Source organism: Canis lupus, chromosome 1 (genome assembly GCF_011100685.1).
Source record: "Canis lupus familiaris isolate Mischka breed German Shepherd chromosome 1, alternate assembly UU_Cfam_GSD_1.0, whole genome shotgun sequence".
Classification (NCBI taxonomy): Eukaryota; Metazoa; Chordata; class Mammalia; order Carnivora; family Canidae; genus Canis; species Canis lupus.
This window is the reverse complement of record NC_049222.1, coordinates 102,390,397-102,408,578: the sequence shown is the minus strand read 5'-3', so window position 1 is coordinate 102,408,578 and position 18,182 is coordinate 102,390,397. Positions and strand designations below refer to the sequence as shown.

The window sequence follows — 18,182 nt, the reverse complement described above, 5'->3', positions numbered from 1 at the left end:
CCCTGTGCTCAGGCTGCCTCTCTCTCTCTCTCTCTAATAAATAAATCTTTAAAAAAAATAAGAAAGCCAATGATGCTTGTAATAGGGATGTAGTTAAGCATGATAATGGAGATTTCAGGGCTACTCACAAGGGGAATTTTTTTTAAGTGCTGGATATCTTGCCATTGGAATAGAAATAGCTGATCTGGCTGCTCCAACCACTGCAGCCAGAGGGAGGCTGCCATGGCAGCTGTAGTTAGGAATGGGGCCCTTGTGACCACGTGCAGATTCAGTCTTCTGAAAGGCCAGGGACACCATGTCTCTGAAGTCCAGAATGGAGACACCCACGGTGAGGTTGGGAAGCTGACTGGCATCTCTGTGGATCTCCTCAATGGCTACTGCAAAGCTTTGTGCCCCTTCAAAGTTTATCTCTGAAAAATCTGAACAGGAATATCAAGAACCAGGCAAGAATCGATTAGAATAATAAACAAATTCAAGCGCTCCTGGGTATTGCAGTAGGTTAAGCAACTGACTCTCGGTTTCTGTTTGGGTCTTGATCTCAAGAGTTCTGAGATCCAGCCCTGGGTGGGGCTCCATGCTCAGCGGGGAGTCTGCTTAAGATTCTCTCTCTCCCTGCCCCTCCCACTTGTGCATTCTTTATTTATTCTTTGAGAGAGAGAGAGAAATGCATGAGTGCGGGGGAGGGGCAGAAAGAGAAGGAGAAGCCGACTTCCCCCAGAGCAGGGAGCCAGGACTCTGGGATCATGACCTGAGCTAAAGGCAGATGCTTAACTGACTGAGCCACCCACGCACTGCTAAATAAATAAATCTTAAAAAAAAAAAAAAAAAAAAAAACCTTAAAAAAAGATACGATTTTATTCTTGGGAATTTCCAGGGCTTTCTATGTCTTTCGATAATATTGTTAATACCTTGATTCTCAATGACCATGTAGTCTCTTTTTACTCTTTTTTGACTTCTTAAATTTTTAAAAACTTTTATGTTTAGTTGGGATCTAATTAGTAACTTTACCGTGTTGGTCTGATGAGTCTTGGATAGCATCCATTGTATTATATTTGTGTATTGTCCGTGGAGACAATATATAAACAGCATAGTGGCAGAACTGATATTCTCTCTCTTTTTTTTTTTTTTTTTTCTTTTTAAGATTTATTTATTTATTCATGAGAGACACAGAGAGAGAGGCACAGACACAGGCAGAGAGAAGCGGGCTCCATGCAGGGAGCCCAACGTGAGACTCGATCCCTGGTCTCCAGGATCAGGCCCTGGGCTGAAGTCGGTGCTAAACCGCTGAGCCACGGGGGCTGCCCTGATATTCTCTATTGTTCTGATGGCCAAATAAGTGGTCATCTAGCTGTCCAGTGGCCATTTAGTCTTTTGCAAAACTCGCTATTAGTCTCCTGTGGTTTTTATAGCACCCTCTTATCTTTTACCTATAAAAATTCACAGAACATCAGAGTAGATAAATCCATGTACTTACTATGACATCCATATGCACCTCGTCGTCCAGTTGTGCTTGATTGTGCAGTTTCACGTGCAGCATAATTTTGTAAAGGTTACACAACAATAACAAAGTTTGCAAGTAACCCTCGTTCATTTTATTGTCTAAAAGGTCCATCTCGGGTAGCCCCGGTGGCGGTGGCGCAGCGGTTTGGCGCTGCCTTCGGCTCAGGGCGGGATCCTGGAGACTCGGGATCGAGTCCCACGTCGGGCTTCCTGCCTGGAGCCTGCTTCTCCCTCTGCCTGTGTCTCTGCCTCTCTGTCTCTCTGTGTGTGTCTCTCATGAGTAAATAAATAAAATCTTTAAAATAAAATAAAAGCTCCATCTCTTCTACAGAAATCATTATGCAACAGTTTAGAGGTCGAGTCTGAACTTCTTGGGATGCCTGGGTGGCTCAGTTGGTTAAGCATCTGCCTTTGGCTTAGGTCAAGATCTCAGGTCCTGAGATGAGCCCTGCATCAGAGTCCCTGCTTAGCAGGGAATCTGCTTCTCTCTTTTACTCTGCTCCTCCCCTTCTCATGGTTTCTTTTTCTCTCTCTCAAATAAATAAATACAATCTTTTTTTTTTTTTTTTTTTTTTTTTTTAAAGAGATCTTTATTTATTTATTTTTTTATTATTATTATTTTTTTTTTATTTTATTTATTTATTCATGATAGTCACACAGAGAGAGACAGAGAGGCAGAGACACAGGCAGAGGGAGAAGCAGGCTCCATGCACCGGGAGCCCGATGTGGGACTCGATCCCGGGTCTCCAGGATCACGCCCCGGGGCAAAGGCAGGCGCCAAACCGCTGCGCCACCCAGGGATCCCATAAATACAATCTTTTTTAAAAAGTCTTTGAACTCCTTATCTCAGATGACTGTCATCAATTTGTCTCACTAATCTGAAACTATTGTATAATGATTCCTACTCAATCCTTAGAAAAACTCTGCATTGAAAATTCCACTTAGGGATCCCTGGGTGGCAGCGGTTTGGCGCCTGCCTTTGGCCCAGGGCGCGATCCTGGAGACCCGGGATCGAATCCCACGTCGGGCTCCCGGTGCATGGAGCCTGCTTCTCCCTCTGCCTGTGTCTCTGCCTCTCTCTCTCTATCTGTGTGTGACTATCATAAATAAATAAAAATTTATTTTTTTTTTTTTTTTTTTTTTTTAAATTTTTATTTTATTTATGATAGTTACACACAGAGAGAGAGAGAGAGAGAGAGAGAGGCGCAGAGACATAGGCAGAGGGAGAAGCAGGCTCCATGCACCGGGAGCCCGACGTGGGATTCGATCCTGGGTCTCCAGGATCGCGCCCTGAGCCAAAGGCAGGCGCCAAACCGCTGCGCCACCCAGGGATCCCTAAATAAAAATTTATAAAAAAAAAAAAAGAAAAAGAAAATTCTACTTAAATCACCTTCGAATCACAAGAGAAAATGTCCTAACTTGCATTCTCCACACAGAGGGCAGGAGACACGGTTGAGGAAATGCCCTGCCTGGTCAGAATTAGAGTGTGTTTGACTTGTCTCACGGACGGTCACCTTGGTGATATCTGTGTGCTCTATTCAACAGATGTGAGGAGGGTGAATAAACATGTAGGTAGGTTGGAGCAGGATTAGTAAAATAGAGAATGGGAAAATAAAGGCATGCTCTTGCTTAATCAGCAAACATCCAGAAACAGAATGTGAATGGTCTGTTTCCATTTCTTTTTTTTTTTTTAAGATTTTAATTATTTATTCATTAGAATACACAGAGAGGAGAGAGAGAGAGATTCCTTAGGACAGGGGATCGAAGGAGATTATTCATGGTATAAGGGCAGCTTTTCCCCAGTGGACATTTTTAAATTCAATAAAGGTGGTCCAGAGGCTGAATTGAATTTTTTCTTTTTTCTTTTAAGATTTTATTTATTGGGCAGCCCGGGTGGCTCAGCGGTTTAGTGCCGCCTGCAGCCGAGGGCCTGATCCTGGAGACCCGGGATCGAGTCCCACGTCAGGCTCCCTGCATGGAGCCTGCTTCTCCCTCTGCCTGTGTCTCTGATTCTCTCTGTCCCTGTCTCTGTCTCTTTCCCCCCCGCCCCCATGTCTCTCATGAATAAATAAATAAAATCTTTAAGATTTTATTTATTCACTGTGAGAGAGAGAGAGAGACAAAGAGGGAGAACATAGGGAGAGGGAGAAGCCAATTCCCCACTGAGGAGAGACTCTGATATGGGACTCTACTAGCACAGAGCCCAATAGGGCTCAATCTCACAACCCTGAGATCATGACCTGAGCCAGAATCAAGAGTTGGATGCTCAACCAACTGAGCCACGCAGGTGCCCCTAAGTTTGTATTTCTAAGAGGGGTATACTCTTGAAGACACAATGCAAAGTCACAATGACCCAACTACTCAGCAAGAACATCTTTGAGGAAGACAATGATATAACAAAACTGAGCAAGGAAATGGGATGTTCCATGGGTGGATTACTGCTCTCAGGACCAAGCACAGGGACATGCACTGTATAATAAACATTGTATCATCTCTCCTTTAAGCTTTATAAGCAGTACTGTATGATCTCATATGAGAGTAAACCAAACAGAACCAGGGAATGAGCCTGTTTTGCACCATGTCACACCATTGGAGGGTGGGGGTGTTGAGAACAGCATTCAGAGAGCTAAACGTTTACTACATACAGGCCTAGGCCAGGGATTACCACAGGGGACCCTCAAAATTGACTTGACAAGTGAGAAGTGCCCATTCCCAAAACCCCCTTCTTTTTTTTTTTTTTTTTTTTTTAATTTTTATTTCTTTATGATAGTCACAGAGAGAGAGAGAGAGAGAGAGGGGCAGAGGGAGAAGCAGGCTCCATGCACCGGGAGCCCGACGTGGGATTCGATCCCGGGTCTCCAGGATCGCGCCCTGGGCCAAAGGCAGGCGCCAAACCGCTGCGCCACTCAGGGATCCCCCAAAACCCCCTTCTGATCCCCTCTGTGAAATCCCACGATCCCCTAGGCCACCTTTTCTCTGGAACTTCATACCTTCATTCTTCAAAATCTTCCTATGTTAATGTGTTGTCCAGAGGGCAGAGCACGAAGCACATTTCAGCATTAAGGCTACGAGCTCATTTAGTCCTTAGAACTTAATGTGTATTAACGAATTACCTGATCCCGACCCAGTAAGGAAGAGGTTATTATTACCCATAGTTTGTGAATGAAAAATCACAGGCACTGTTTGTCAGGTTTAATCTGATCAGTAGTGAAATGGAATAGAGAGGCCAGGCAAAAGTTAGTGGAGACAGGCTTTTAATGGAATGAGCTCTTGGGTGAGATTCCGTGGCCTGCAGCGGAGGGAGAGAGTGGGGAAGTCACCTGCTGGGGAAGTAGCACGCAGGGCTATCTGAACCTACCTTACCCAGACCCCATATAAGGGCATAAGCAGTTATCACTCCATACAGATTTCACCACTAATATGCCCTAATGTCTATCATCCCGTATGGACACACAACCCCTTGCCACCCACTGACTTGCCCTGCATTCCTCAGAGATGCTACAGTTGCAATTTTAACCATGATACCCTCCAATAACTGTAGCTCCTTCTCTGGGCCAGCCAGTGAAACCTGGGTGGAAGCTGTTGGAAAGTCGCCTTGATTGCTCCGGCAGGGCCAGCCTTGCTGGAGAAGCCCAGGTCTGCGCCTGGGGCATCACTCTTTGATTTCTGGAGAAAGGGGTCCAGCTGGGGGAACTGAACCATCCATCAGTGATTAGGGGACCTAAAGCTCTTCAGTGGTTCCAGTCATGTCCCCGTCTGCTTAGTCATTATGCTTAGAGGAGGAAATATCTCAAAGGTAACTTCTTTATTACCAGATAGAATTGTGGTAAATAGATAAGAGTGACTTCCCATTATTTAGCTTTAATAATGTGGCCTGGCTTTACCATTGGGAAGAGTGATAACTGCTTATTTTAGAAAAGGGGAGGGCAGAGTAAGCCATCAAGATAAATACTGAAAATAATTGATATTCTATATAGATGGCCATTGTTAACAACTTGGCCTAGGACAGCCCCGCTGGTACAGCGGTTTAGCGCCACCTGCAGCCCGGGGCCTGATCCTGGAGACCCGGGATGGAGTCCCCCATCAGGCTCCCTGCATGGTGCCTGCTTCTCCTTCCGCCTGTGTCTCTCTCTCTCTAGCTGTGTCTAGGAATAAATAAATAAAATCTTTAAAAAAATAAAGTTTTAACAACTTGGCCTATTCTCAGTTCTGTTTCTCTGAGCAAGTTTATATTGAAGAGATAGTCTATCCAGGGACACCTTTGGGTAGCCTACCTCAAGCTTAATTTCTTAAAAATTTTCCAACTCAGGGCCAGGAAGTGTGATGAGCAGACTACAGATAATACATGATAAACCTCTTTTCAAACATACACAGAATCTTTTTTAAATGTGTTGGCCTGGTGAGACTGGGGACCTCAAGATGGCCGACCCGGGGACCCCCATCTTCCCACCAAGGCCACCTTACAATGCCGCCCTGCCCCCATCTTCCCGCCAAAAACTCGTTATAAACCCTCCTGCGGTTTGCCTGGGCACGACTTCCCTCACTCGAGCCTCTCAGAGTTGGAATCTCACCCGGCGCTTCCCATTAAAGCACGCTCGAACCTACTACCTGGCTCTGCCTTCTTTAATTTCTATGCTGTTCATCGGGAAAACCTAACAAAATGACCATATATTCGGCCAGGTTACAAAGAATGCATCAATATGTCTAAAAATTGAAATTACAAGTGACATGCTCACAATGCAAGAAATGAAGAGATTTAAAGGAGAAAATGAAAATATAAATAGATGTTTACACTGGAAATTATAAAATATTTCCATTAAACAACTCTAGGATAAAAAGAAAAATATAAATGAAAATTATGAAAAATGGACAGTTTCAGACAATTAAAAATGAACATAAAAATGACATACAATCACATATACCTATATTTTACGTTTATAGTTCCAAGTTTCTGTAGTTTCTTTATAGTTTTGTAGTTTTATTATTATTTTTTAAATTTTTATTTATTTATTCATGAGAGACAGAGGCAGGCTCCATGCAGGAAGCCCAATGTGGGACTCGATTCCAGGATCATGGAATCACACCCTGAGGCAAAGGCAGACACTCAACTGCTGAGCCACCCAGGTGTCCCATGTAGTTTTATTTTATATATTATGTTTATATATACATATTTATACATTTATACATATATACATTTATAAACATGTATATATGTTTATATATACATATTTATAAATTTTATATAAATTATATATGAATTTAATATACAAAACATGTTTTCTACATACATTTTATGTATAGATAGGTTTAAAATTTTAAGTTTTGATGTTTATATTATTTTTATTTAAAAAAATTTAAATGTTTTATTTATTTGAAAGAAAGAGAGAGCAGAGGGAGAGGGACAAGCCGACTCTTGCACAGAGCACAGAGCCCAATGTGGGCTGCATCCCATGAATCAGAGATTGTGGAGGCCGAGAAAATTAAGGCCATTCCACTTTAAGTTCAGCGTTAGCAAACGTCCAACCATCCCAGGCCCTTGTGAAGAAGAGCTGAACTTTACCTTACTTCAGTTACAGGAAGAAAACGACTTACAGCTTAACGTCCTATAAAGCCCCATATTAGAATAAAAACAGAGCCCAAGCCAAGGGCAGGAAGCCCCTATTAGAATGAGAACAGAGCTCAATGCCCTTGAAGGCCCCATATCAAAATGTAAACAGAACTTGAGGAATTGCTCCACCCCTTCTGGAGGTCCCCTAGACCAGTCCTTAAAACTAAGCTGAAACCCACCTTGGGGTCCAAGTCCCTGCTCCGCTGTGTCAGGTACACTTGGACCCAAGCTCGAGCTTGTAAATAAACCCTCGTGTGTTTGCATCAGTGTCGGCTCCTCGGTGGTTTCTCAGATTTGCAATCTTGGGCACAACAGAGATCATGACCCTAGCTGTAGCCAAGAGTTGGATGTTCAACCAACTCAGCCACCCAGGTGCTCCTGGGTGTTTTTCTAAAGGATTTTTAAAAATATTTATTTATTTATTTATTTATTTATTTATTTATTTATTTATTTATTCATGAGACACACACACACACACACACAGAGGCAGAGACACAGGCAGAGGGAGAAGCAGTTTTCTTGAGGGGAGCCTGATGCGGAACTCGACTCCAGGACCCTGGGATCACAACCTGAGCCAAAGGCAGACGCTCAACCACTAAGCCACTCAGGTGTCCCAAAATATTTTAGTTTTTAAAGATTTTATTTATTTATTCATGAGAGACACACAGAGAGAAAGAGGCAGAGACACAGGCAGAGGGAGAAGCGGGCGCCATGCAGGGAGCCTGATGTTGGACTCGATCCGGGGTCTCCAGGATCAGGCCCTGGGCTGAAGGCAGCACTAAACCACTGAGCCATACCCAAGATTTTATTTATTTTTTTAAGGAATCTTTTTTTTTTTAATTTTTTTTTAAATTTTATTTATTTATGATAGTCACAGAGAGAGAGAGAGGTGCAGAGACACAGGCAGAGGGAGAAGCAGGCTCCATGCACCGGGAGCCCGATGTGGGATTCGATCCCTGGTCTCCAGAATCGGGCCCTGGGCCAAAGGCAGGCGCCAAACCGCTGCACCACCCAGGGATCCCTTAAGGAATCTTTATACCCAACATGGGACTCGAACTCAAAACCCCAAGTCAAGAGTTGCATGCTTCACGGACTTAGCCAACCAGGAGCCCCTATATATTTATAGTTTTAATGTTTATATATTTTATGTTTATAGTTATATTTTATATACATATTTTTATTTATTTTATATATTTTACATAAAGATAGGTTTTGTATATAAATTTTATACAACCATGTTTTCTTTATATATTTTATATATAAATATGTTCACAGTTTTAAGCTTTTATCTATTGGGATACCTGGGTGGCTCAGCAGTTGAGCGTCTGTCTGCCTTTGGCTCAGGGCATGATCCTGGAGTCTTGGGACTGAGTCCCACATTGGCCTCCCTGCATAGAGCCTGCTTCTTCTCCCTCTGTCTGTGTCTCTCGTGAATAGATAAATAAAATCTTAAAAAAAAAAAACAAAACATTTTGGTCAAGCAATAATTTCTCCTGCTGATCTACTCAGGACAGATGTAAATAAACCAGTGTAAGACTGCAGATGTAGGTGGCTACATGTAGTGGGACACCTGACTAACACTTCTAAAATAGATATAGTTTATTTGAATCACACAACAAAATGTCTCAAAATAGGCAATTGTTACTCTTGGCTCAAAGGATCTGTGATTCAGTCCCTGGGAAGAGCTGGCATGTGTGACTGTATGGGCTTTCTCTCCTTGGGCCAGAGGGCAGTAAGTTCTCTCAGCTCATTAGAAGAAGCAGATGGCTACATGTGGTATGTCCCTCTGTAGGGCTCTCTGCTATCAGAGAGAGATCCTTTCTGACCTTTCCTGAATCCTCCAGAACACTTTTTTTTTTTTTTAAGATTTTATTTATTCACAAGAGACAGAGAGGCAGACACATAGGCAGAGGGAGAAGCAGGCTCCATGCAGGGAGCCTGATATGGCACTCAATCCCAGGATTCCAGGATCATGCCCTGCGCCAAAGGCAAACACTTAACCGCTGAGCCACCCAGGTGTCCCTCCAGATCATTTTTTTTTTTAAGATTTCATTTATTTATTTGACGGAGAGAGAGCATAAGCAAGGGAGCAGCAGGCAGAGGGAGAGGGAGGAGCAGACTCCCCACTAAGTGGGGAGGCCAATGTGGGGCTCCATCCCAGGACCAGGGGTTCACGACCTGAGTGCAAGGCAGACACTCAACCAACTGAGCCACCCAGGCGCCCCTCAGAACACTTTCATTTATAGTTCTGGTGTGGAAAACAAAGACAGAAGAAAAATTATTAAATTTTCTTATTTACAGCCCACTGACAAGTCCTTGAAGCAGGCAGTGACCTTTCTTTCTTTCTTTTTTAAGATTTCATTTATTGGGGATCCCTGAGTAGCTCAGCGGTTTGGCGCCTGCCTTTGGCCCAGGGCGTGATCCTGGAGTCCCGGGATTGGGTCCCACATCGGGCTCCCTTCGTGGAGCCTGCTTCTCCCTCTGCTTGTGTCTCAGCCTTTCTCTCTCTCTCATGAATAAATAAATGAAATCTTTTTTTTTTTTTTAATTTCATTCATTCATTCATGAGAGACACAGAGAGGCAGAGACACAGGCAGAGGGAGAAGCAGGCTCCACACAGGGAGCCCGACTTGGGACTCGATCCCGAGTACCCAGGATCACACCCTGGGCTGAAGGTGCTAAACCACTGAGCCATCTGGGCTGCCCCAGAGTTGCCTTTCTCTAGGAACTCAGCTGACCGGATGTTGATACTTTGCTAAAGGCAAAAGGCAATCTTAGCTCTGCCCTCCAGGATCCTGTGAGTTTAACATATAAAAATTCCTTTATCTCTACCCCCAACCGCCCAACCAAGTACATGTTGGCAATCATCCCCCAAGCATATGACCCACCAATGTACATCTGAAGGTCTCATGACTCAGGTTTTTTTTTTTGAATATGTGCTGCCGAAGCGAGCACGACTTAGGTTTTATTAGAGGGTAATAAATGACCTTTTCCCAACAATAGCTAGCCCCTTCAAGGTCCTGGGAACATTTGCTTCTAAAATTCCTTAGAGGGATCCCTGGGTGGCGCAGCGGTTTGGCGCCTGCCTTTGGCCTAGGGCTGATCCTGGAGACCCGGGATCGAATCCCACGGCGGGCTCCTGGTGCATGGAGCCTGCTTCTCCCTCTGCCTGTGTCTCTGCCTCTCTCTCTCTGCGTGTGTGACTATCATAAATAAATAAAAAAAAGAAAATTAAAAATAAATAAATAAAATAAAATTCCTTAGAGACATAGGTTATTCCCCAACCGCCTCTGAACCTGAAAGTGTATATGAGCCACTGCTCATGACCCCAGGGCAGCTCTTTCTGCCCCCAGGTCCTTCCTTGTGCTTAATAAAATCATCTTTTTGCACCACAAACATCTCAATTCAATTCTTTCTTGGCTGTCAGCTTTGGATCTTTCCTACATCAGGTGATTTTCAGGTATTCAGTCACATGTTCAACACTGTTAAGTTTTTTAGTAACTAGATGGAAATGAGACCGCCAAGGCAAGCGAGGGTCCAAGAACAGATTTTATTGCAGGCACCCTCGGGCGAGGTTCCACGACTCACGGGGGAAAGAGAGTGAGTCGAGGAAGTCGTGCCAAGACAACGTGGTAGGGGGTTTACATAACGTTGTAAGGCAGAACGGTTTCCTATTGGTTGGCTCATATGCAAAGGAAGGATTGCAATCCAACCAGTCAGAGTGACCCTCACTATGCAAAGGAAGGATTGCAATTCGACCAGTCAAAGGTGACTTCCTCCTCTGGGGTTTGAAGGGCATTGGGTTCAGTTGGGGAAGTCCAAAGGAGAGGTGTAAGGGTCTGCTCAAGCTGTCAGCAGGTCATTGGTCCATTGGCGTCCCAAGTGGAGGTGGTGACAGGAACCTCAGCCATTTTGGCGTATCCGCCATCTTGAGGAGTTTCCCTTCCCGCCTGGCCCCAACAAACACTAGCTCAAATTGAGTAGAGAGAAGAAAATTAATGTTTGGCTTTTGTAGTCAAAACTGGTAGCTGGGCAGCCTGGGTGGCCCAGCGGTTTAGCGCCGCCTTTGGCCCAGGGTGTGATCCTGGAGACGGAGGATCGAGTCCCCCGTCGGGCTCCCTGTGTGGAGCCTGCTTCTCTCTCTGCCTGTGTCTCTGCCTCTCTCTCTCTCTCTGTCTCTCACGAATAAATAAATGAAATCTTAAAAAAAAAAAAAAAAAAAAAACCTGGTATCTGCTTCACTGAGAATCTGTGTCACTTTCCTTGCATGCACCATCTATGAGCGCTGCTTCAGAGGGGGGGACACCCAGACCTGGAAGATGGTGGGACTGACTCTCCTGGTAGAGTTCAGAATGTCTACAACAGCTTTCTGCTTTGATAATTCTCTCCAAGCAGTCACATCTTATGTATGAAATAGCATCAGTGGTTGGGTGGAGCGGGGGGTGGGGTCAGATGTTAAATGCAGAATGAGGAGGACGCAAACATACTGAGCGGCAGAAGCCAGAAGAGCGGGACAAAAGAGAAGTGTGGTCAGATGGAAGCCAAAAGAATAGAGTATCTCAAGAATGAAGAATTAATTTAATGTTCCTGAGTAAACAGGATGAGGAATAAACACATCACGTGGACATGTGCGTCACTGGTGAATTAACAAAGTGATTTTAAGATACACTAGTTGGTGGGGTGGGGCTGGAGGCTCCACAGCTGGCATGACAGCACTGCAGACCTGCACCCCAGGAAAATGGTGAAAATTATTATTTTTTTTTTTAAGTTTTTATTTATTTATGATAGTCACAGAGAGAGAGAGACAGAGACAGAGACACAGGCAGAGGGAAAAGCAGGCTCCATGCACCGGGAGCCTGATGTGGGATTTGATCCCGGGTCTCCAGGATCGTGCCCTGGGCCAAAGGCAGGCGCCAAACCGCTGCGCCACCCAGGGATCCCGAAAATTATTTTTAAAAAAGAAAACATCCACTAGATGTCTTGGAAGTAGTCCAAAGAACATACAGCAAATGAAGAAACATTGATTCAAGATAACCTACTAGAATTTGGTTCTTCCCTTCCTGCTAGTGCCCAGTCAGATGGCTATCTTCCCAAGAGGTCCAAAATGGCAGTGCTTCTCACCATGCCCCCAGCTATCTGCTGCTGATGCCTAGTTCTCTGGGCAGGTGAGGTCAAGATATGGGCACTTGATTGTTCTACCAGCTCCCATTCATGTGGCAGGAACCTCAACTTGGGTACAGTGTTGATGAGAAAGCAGAAGGTAAGCTGAGGGCAAAGCACAAGCAAACCCCCGACTCCCAATGTGTGACATTTCTCAGGGACTCCTGGCTGCCCTAAAACTAAGAGAAGGGAAAAACAAATGATTAACTAATAGGGATCACAGTCCTTCGGGGTGAGAGTCTCCAACAGTTTACAAAAGTCTTCGTGATTTACAAGGAAAAAGTCATCAATAGCTTAATTTTCAGAGACCCATAACTCAATTTCCGGGAGCCCTAACATCACCCTTCCCTCCACAATGATGTGGGAAACAAAGGTAGAAGATAATGTAAATTAAAAATTGCCTTATAATCTGCAGCCCATTGACAAATACTTGAGTCAGGTAGAGTATGACATTCCTCCAGGAAACTTCCAACTAAATGTTAATGCTTTGGTAGAGGGATAAACAACCTTAGCTTCTTTATTTTTTATTTTATTTATGAGAGACACAGAGAGAGAGAGGCAGAGACACAGGCAGAGGGAGAAGCAGGCCCCATGCAGGGAGCTCCATGTGGGACTCGATCCGGGGTCTTCAGAATCACACCCTGGGCTGAAGGGGGCGCTAAACCGCTAAGCCACCCAGGCTGCCCACAACCTTGGCTTGATGATGATGGCAGGGCCTCCAGCATCTGGTAGGTTGTCTTTAGCATATGAAAGTCCTTTTGGAAACCTCCCTTTTTCCTTAAACTCCCCCAACTCCCAGGTCCCTAATCCATCACCACTCACAACCCCAGTGTAACAGCTCTTTCTGCCCATGGGTCTGCTTTAATAAAATCGCTTTTTTGGGGATCCCTGCGTGGCTCAGCGGTTTGGCGCCTGCCTTTGGCCCAGGGCACGATCCTGGAGACCCAGGATCGAATCCCACATCGGGCTCCCCGTGCATGGAGCCTGCCTCTCTCTCTCTCTCTCTCTCTGTGTGACTATCATAAAAATTTTTTTAAAAATTCACCTTTTTGCACCAAACACGTTTCAAGAATTCTTCCTTGGTTATTGACTCCAGACCTCTCCAACATTCCAAAACTACATCAACAGGAGATGTTTTAAAATGTACCCAGGATTTGTTCTAATCGGGTATCATATGGTGACAGGCGCAAAGGCAACTATCTTTAACAGTTTATTACTCATATTTCCCAAGAAAAGAAGACACACCACTCCACACAGGGCAAGGTGGAGATGCCCCAGGTTTGGGCAGCAGGCAGAAAGGAATGAAGGGAAAGCATGGCCCACAACCTTCTCTGTGTTTTCCAAGGGAAAGGCAAGGCAGGGCAGGGGAAATAGTTTCACGTTGGTGGCTTGTGGGCTATAGTGCTGGTCTCTTGTCTTGCACCTGGCTCTGGGTTGATTTAGGAAAGGGAAAATACTGGTTTGCTGATTAAGAGTGAGGTAAAGGAGATGGGTGGGAAAGAGTTCCTAGGGATTAGTTGGTTTGCATGTGAAAGGTGTGTAGTTTACTATCTCTAGGAATTAGCTTGCCCGGAAGGGGCAGTCTCTCCCCAGCAAGCTAGGCCCCCCAAGATTTCAAAACACCATATGGAAAACAACCCAAGAGATCAGACATAACAGGTCATAGTATACAATTCCATCTATATTTAATCTCCAGAGTAGGCAAATATTTAGATACCGTAAGTTGATTACTGTTTGCTTAAAATGGGGGAGTGGGAGGAAAGAAGCATGAGCCAAAGACAATGAAGTGGGGATCCCTGGGTGGCACAGCGGTTTGGCGCCTGCCTTTGGCCCAGGGTGCGATCTTGGAGACCTGGGATCGAATCCCACGTCGGGCTCCCTGCATGGAGCCTGCTTCTCCCTCTGTGACTATCATAAATAAATAAAATCTTTAAAAAAAAAAAAAAAAGACAATGAAGTGGTTTTTTGAGGCAATAAAAATGTTTTAAAATTAACTGTGGTGATGGTTACCACCTACCTGTGAATATACTAAAAATATGTTATGGAATTGTATATTTTATATGGATATTTTATTTTATTTTTTTATATGGATATTTTATATGGATGAATTGTATGGTATGGGAGTTCTAGTTCAATAAAGCTATCATTTTTTATTTTTTTTAAAAAATTTTTATTTATGATACTCACACAGAGAGAGAAGGGCAGAGACACAGGCAGAGAGAGAAGCAGGCTCCATGCACCAGGAGCCCAACATGGGATTTGATCCCAGATCTCCAGGATCGCACCCTGGGCCAAAGGCAGCCGCCAAACCACTGCACCACCCAGGGATCCCTAAAGCTATCATTTAAAACAAATGCAGTGTTAGGGTGAAAAGTCATGTTGAAATAGATGACATAGATGACACTCTCTTCTTCCCTATTCAGGAACCAGTTGGATGTTGGAGGTCATCCACTCCAAGGGAGATCCCAGCTGGGAAAAATCTGTGATCAACTGGGATCAATCACCACAGATAGAAAATAAATCTAGGTGAGAATAAGAAAAAAAATCAGCCCCACACTTCTATGTGTCCTCTCTCCCTATTCAGTTATCCCCCAAGTCATTCTTCAAGGCCAAGGCCAAGGTGCACTAACAATGTAATGGCAGTTTGGATTACTTCTCAGGGTGTCCTGAATGCCTGTATTTGTGGAATGGAGTTAAACTTTGATTCATTAAAGTGCACATATCAGAAAACTCTGTTCAAAGCTACATATTCATATACTAGTTACTCTCCCTGGTATTGCTCTAGAGAAGTTTTTATTAGTTAAGTGTATCTTTGCTTCATCCTGGTATAAAGTGCCTGACATTGAGTTGCTTATATGGAAAGCAGCTCAATTATAAATCATCATCTAATTCAGAGGAAACATGGTTTGGTTCACATTTGAAACCCAGGTGGGCTCCTCTAATCATGACATCTATGTAGGGATTGTCTTTCCCACCCACTAGCTCCAAAACCATGATGCATAATTTCAGGAGCTCTAAAGAAAGTTGCTAACTTTGAATATCCCTAGGGATATAAATGTGAATGTCTTAGATTCTGTTTTACATCATGATTAAAAAACATTATCTAAACTGCATGAGATTCTCTCAAACCATCTTATGTGATGAGGTATTGGATAAACTATCATATTTTTTAAAAAAGATTTTTAATATATTCATGAGAGACACAGAAAGGCAGAGACATAGGCAGAGGGAGAACCAGGCTCTATGCAGGAAGCCTGATGATGTGGGACTCGATTCCGGGATCCCAGGATCATGCCCTGAGCCAAAGGCAGACCCCCAGGTGCCCCACCTACCAGAATATTCTTTTTTTTTTTTTTTTTTTCAGAATATTCTTATATCAGAGTGTGTTATATGTATTTTGTACTCCAATTCTATTTTTTGTTTATTTACTGTAAGGGTCATTTATTTGACTGCAATCTCCTATATGGGAAACAAAGGGAAAAGAAAAATTGTTAAATTTCCTTAATACTTACAGCTTGTGGGATCCCTGGGTGGCGCAGCGGTTTGGCGCCTGCCTTTGGCCCAGGGCGCGATCCTGGAGATCCGGGATCGAATCCCACGTTGGGCTCCCGGTGCATAGAGCCTGCTTCTCCCTCTGTCTATGTCTCTGCCTCTCTCTCTCTCTCTCTCTCTGTGACTATCATAAATAAATAAAAATAAAAAAAAAAATACTTACAGCTTGTTGTCAAGTCCTTGAAACAGGCAGAGTGGGCGGGCGGCCCCGGTGGCGCAGCGGTTTAGCGCCACCTGCAGCTCAGGGCGTGATCCTGGAGACCCTGGATCAAGTCCCACGTCAGGCTCCCTGCATAGAGCCTGCTTCTCCTTCTGCCTGTGTCTGTGCCTCTCTCTCTCTTTGTGTCTCTCATGAATAAATAAGATATTTTTTTAAAAAAGAAATTCCTTTGGAAGAGCCTTTTTCTCTACATTCCCCCTCCCAAAATACATGTTTTTCAGGTTTAATCCGATAGTGAAATGAAATAGAGAGGTCAGGCAAAAGTTGGCCAAAACAGGCTTTTAATGGGATGCGCTCTCAGGCGAGGTTCTGTGGCCCGCAGGGGAGGGAGAGCGGGGAATTGCGGGCCTGGGAAGTCCGGCGCTGGGGAGGGCAAGCGGGCTTTTTAAGAGGGGAGGGGTCAGCGGTTGGGTGTCCATAGGGGATGATAGGTATTAGGGCATATTAGTGGTGAAATTGGTATGGAGTGATAACTGCTTATGCCCTTATGGGGTCTGGGTAAAGTAGGTTCAGGTTTCCTGCATAGGTCCGGTGTCCCCCTGATGACGTGTCTTCGTGTCTTCGGCAGCCTGCTGGTGATGGGAAAGTTCTGAGGTGGGGCAACAAAGTGGAGGGTCTGCCGCCATTTTGTTGGTGCCTCCTGATCCCCCTTGATGCCGCCAGCCCAACAATGTTAGGAATCATCTTCTAATTTTTAAATTTTTATTTATTTATGATAGTCACAGAGAGAGAGAGAGAGGCAGAGACATAGGCAGAGGGAGAAGCAGGCTCCATGCACCGGGAGCCTGATGTGGGATTCGATCCTGGGTCTCCAGGATCGCGCCCTGGGCCAAAGGCAGGCGCCAAACCGCTGCGCCACCCAGGGATCCCAGGAATCATCTTCTAAGCATATGGCCCACTGATACACATCTGAAGTGTCTCATGACAGAGTTTTTACTAAACAGTAATAAATGACCTTTTCATAACAATAGCCAGCCCCCTCAGGGTGCTGGAAACCTTGATTCCAAAATACCTGGGAAGCTTATGCTATCCCTAATCCCCTCCCAACATGAAACTATATAATCAGTCCTCAAAACCCTAGTGCAGCTCTTTCTGCCCTTGGATCCTGTCCCTGTGCTTTAATAAAATCACCTTTTTTGCACCAAAGAGACGTCTCAAGAATTCTTTCTTGGCTATCGGTTTCGAACCTTAACACCTTTCCTACATCAATCTCTTGGCCATCCCCTTTGTTCCAGCACCACCAGGTACTCAGAAGAATTCCGGGTCAAGCAGCAGCTTGCTGTAGGGAAAAAAAACCCTGAAGGAGTGGAAAGAGCAGGGGGTTTTGGAGCCAGCAAGACCTGGATTAAGTAATCAGCTCTGGGATGCCTGGGTGGCTCAGTGGTTGAGCCACCTTTGGCTCAGGGCGTGATCCTGGAGTCCCAGAATTGAGTCCCACATCTGGCTCCCTGCATGGACCCTGCTTCTCTCTGCCTAAGTCTCTACCTCTCTCTCTATGTCTCTCATGAATAAATAAGTAAAATCTTAAAAAAAAAATCAGCTCTAACCCTTATTAGCTGTGTGATTTTGGGTGAGTTACCTAACCTCCCTGTGCCTGTTTATGCACCTGGATTTGGGAGAAACAACTCTGAATATGTTGTGCCCAAGATTGCGATTGTCACCACCAAGGAGCTGACACCGATGCAAGCACACGAGGGTTTATTAGCAAGCTCGAGCTTGGGTCCAAGTATACTCCACACAGCAGTGCAGGGGGGTTGGATGCCAAAATGGGTTATAGCTGGGTTTTTTATAGGCTGGTCTAGGGGATTTTCAGAAGAGGTGGAGGAATTTTTTTCCCATTCCAATATGGGGGAAAGGGTGGGGGAGTTTCTTAAGATCTGATATGGGATTCTCTGCCAAGGGCATTCTGCAGTTTTTCCTGTAAAGTTCAGCTCTTATTCACAGGGGCTTAAAATGGCTGTACTTGTGCTAATGCTAAACTTGAGGTAGAATGGCCTTAATTTTCTCAGCCTCCACAAATAGGGTTAAAAGGATTAAGTAAGACCTGAAGTGGAAATGACACCTTTCACCAGTGACTACAATGTGCTAGCTGCTAGCAGTGGTGGTAGTAAAAGTCCTATAATAATACTTGTTAACTATTTT

The 18,182-nt window shown here is 44.5% G+C and overlaps 1 long non-coding RNA gene across 1 annotated transcript in view; it reads right to left on the bottom strand.

The window, feature by feature from the left end:
- Positions 1-16,304: 16,304 nt before the first annotated feature.
- Positions 16,305-18,182, bottom strand: part of LOC119870892 — a 3,361-nt gene continuing 1,483 nt past the window's right edge. Inside the window, exon 2 of the long non-coding RNA XR_005354436.1 lies at positions 16,305-16,609. This is a non-coding gene — a long non-coding RNA (uncharacterized LOC119870892). The remainder of the gene's footprint in view (positions 16,610-18,182) is intronic.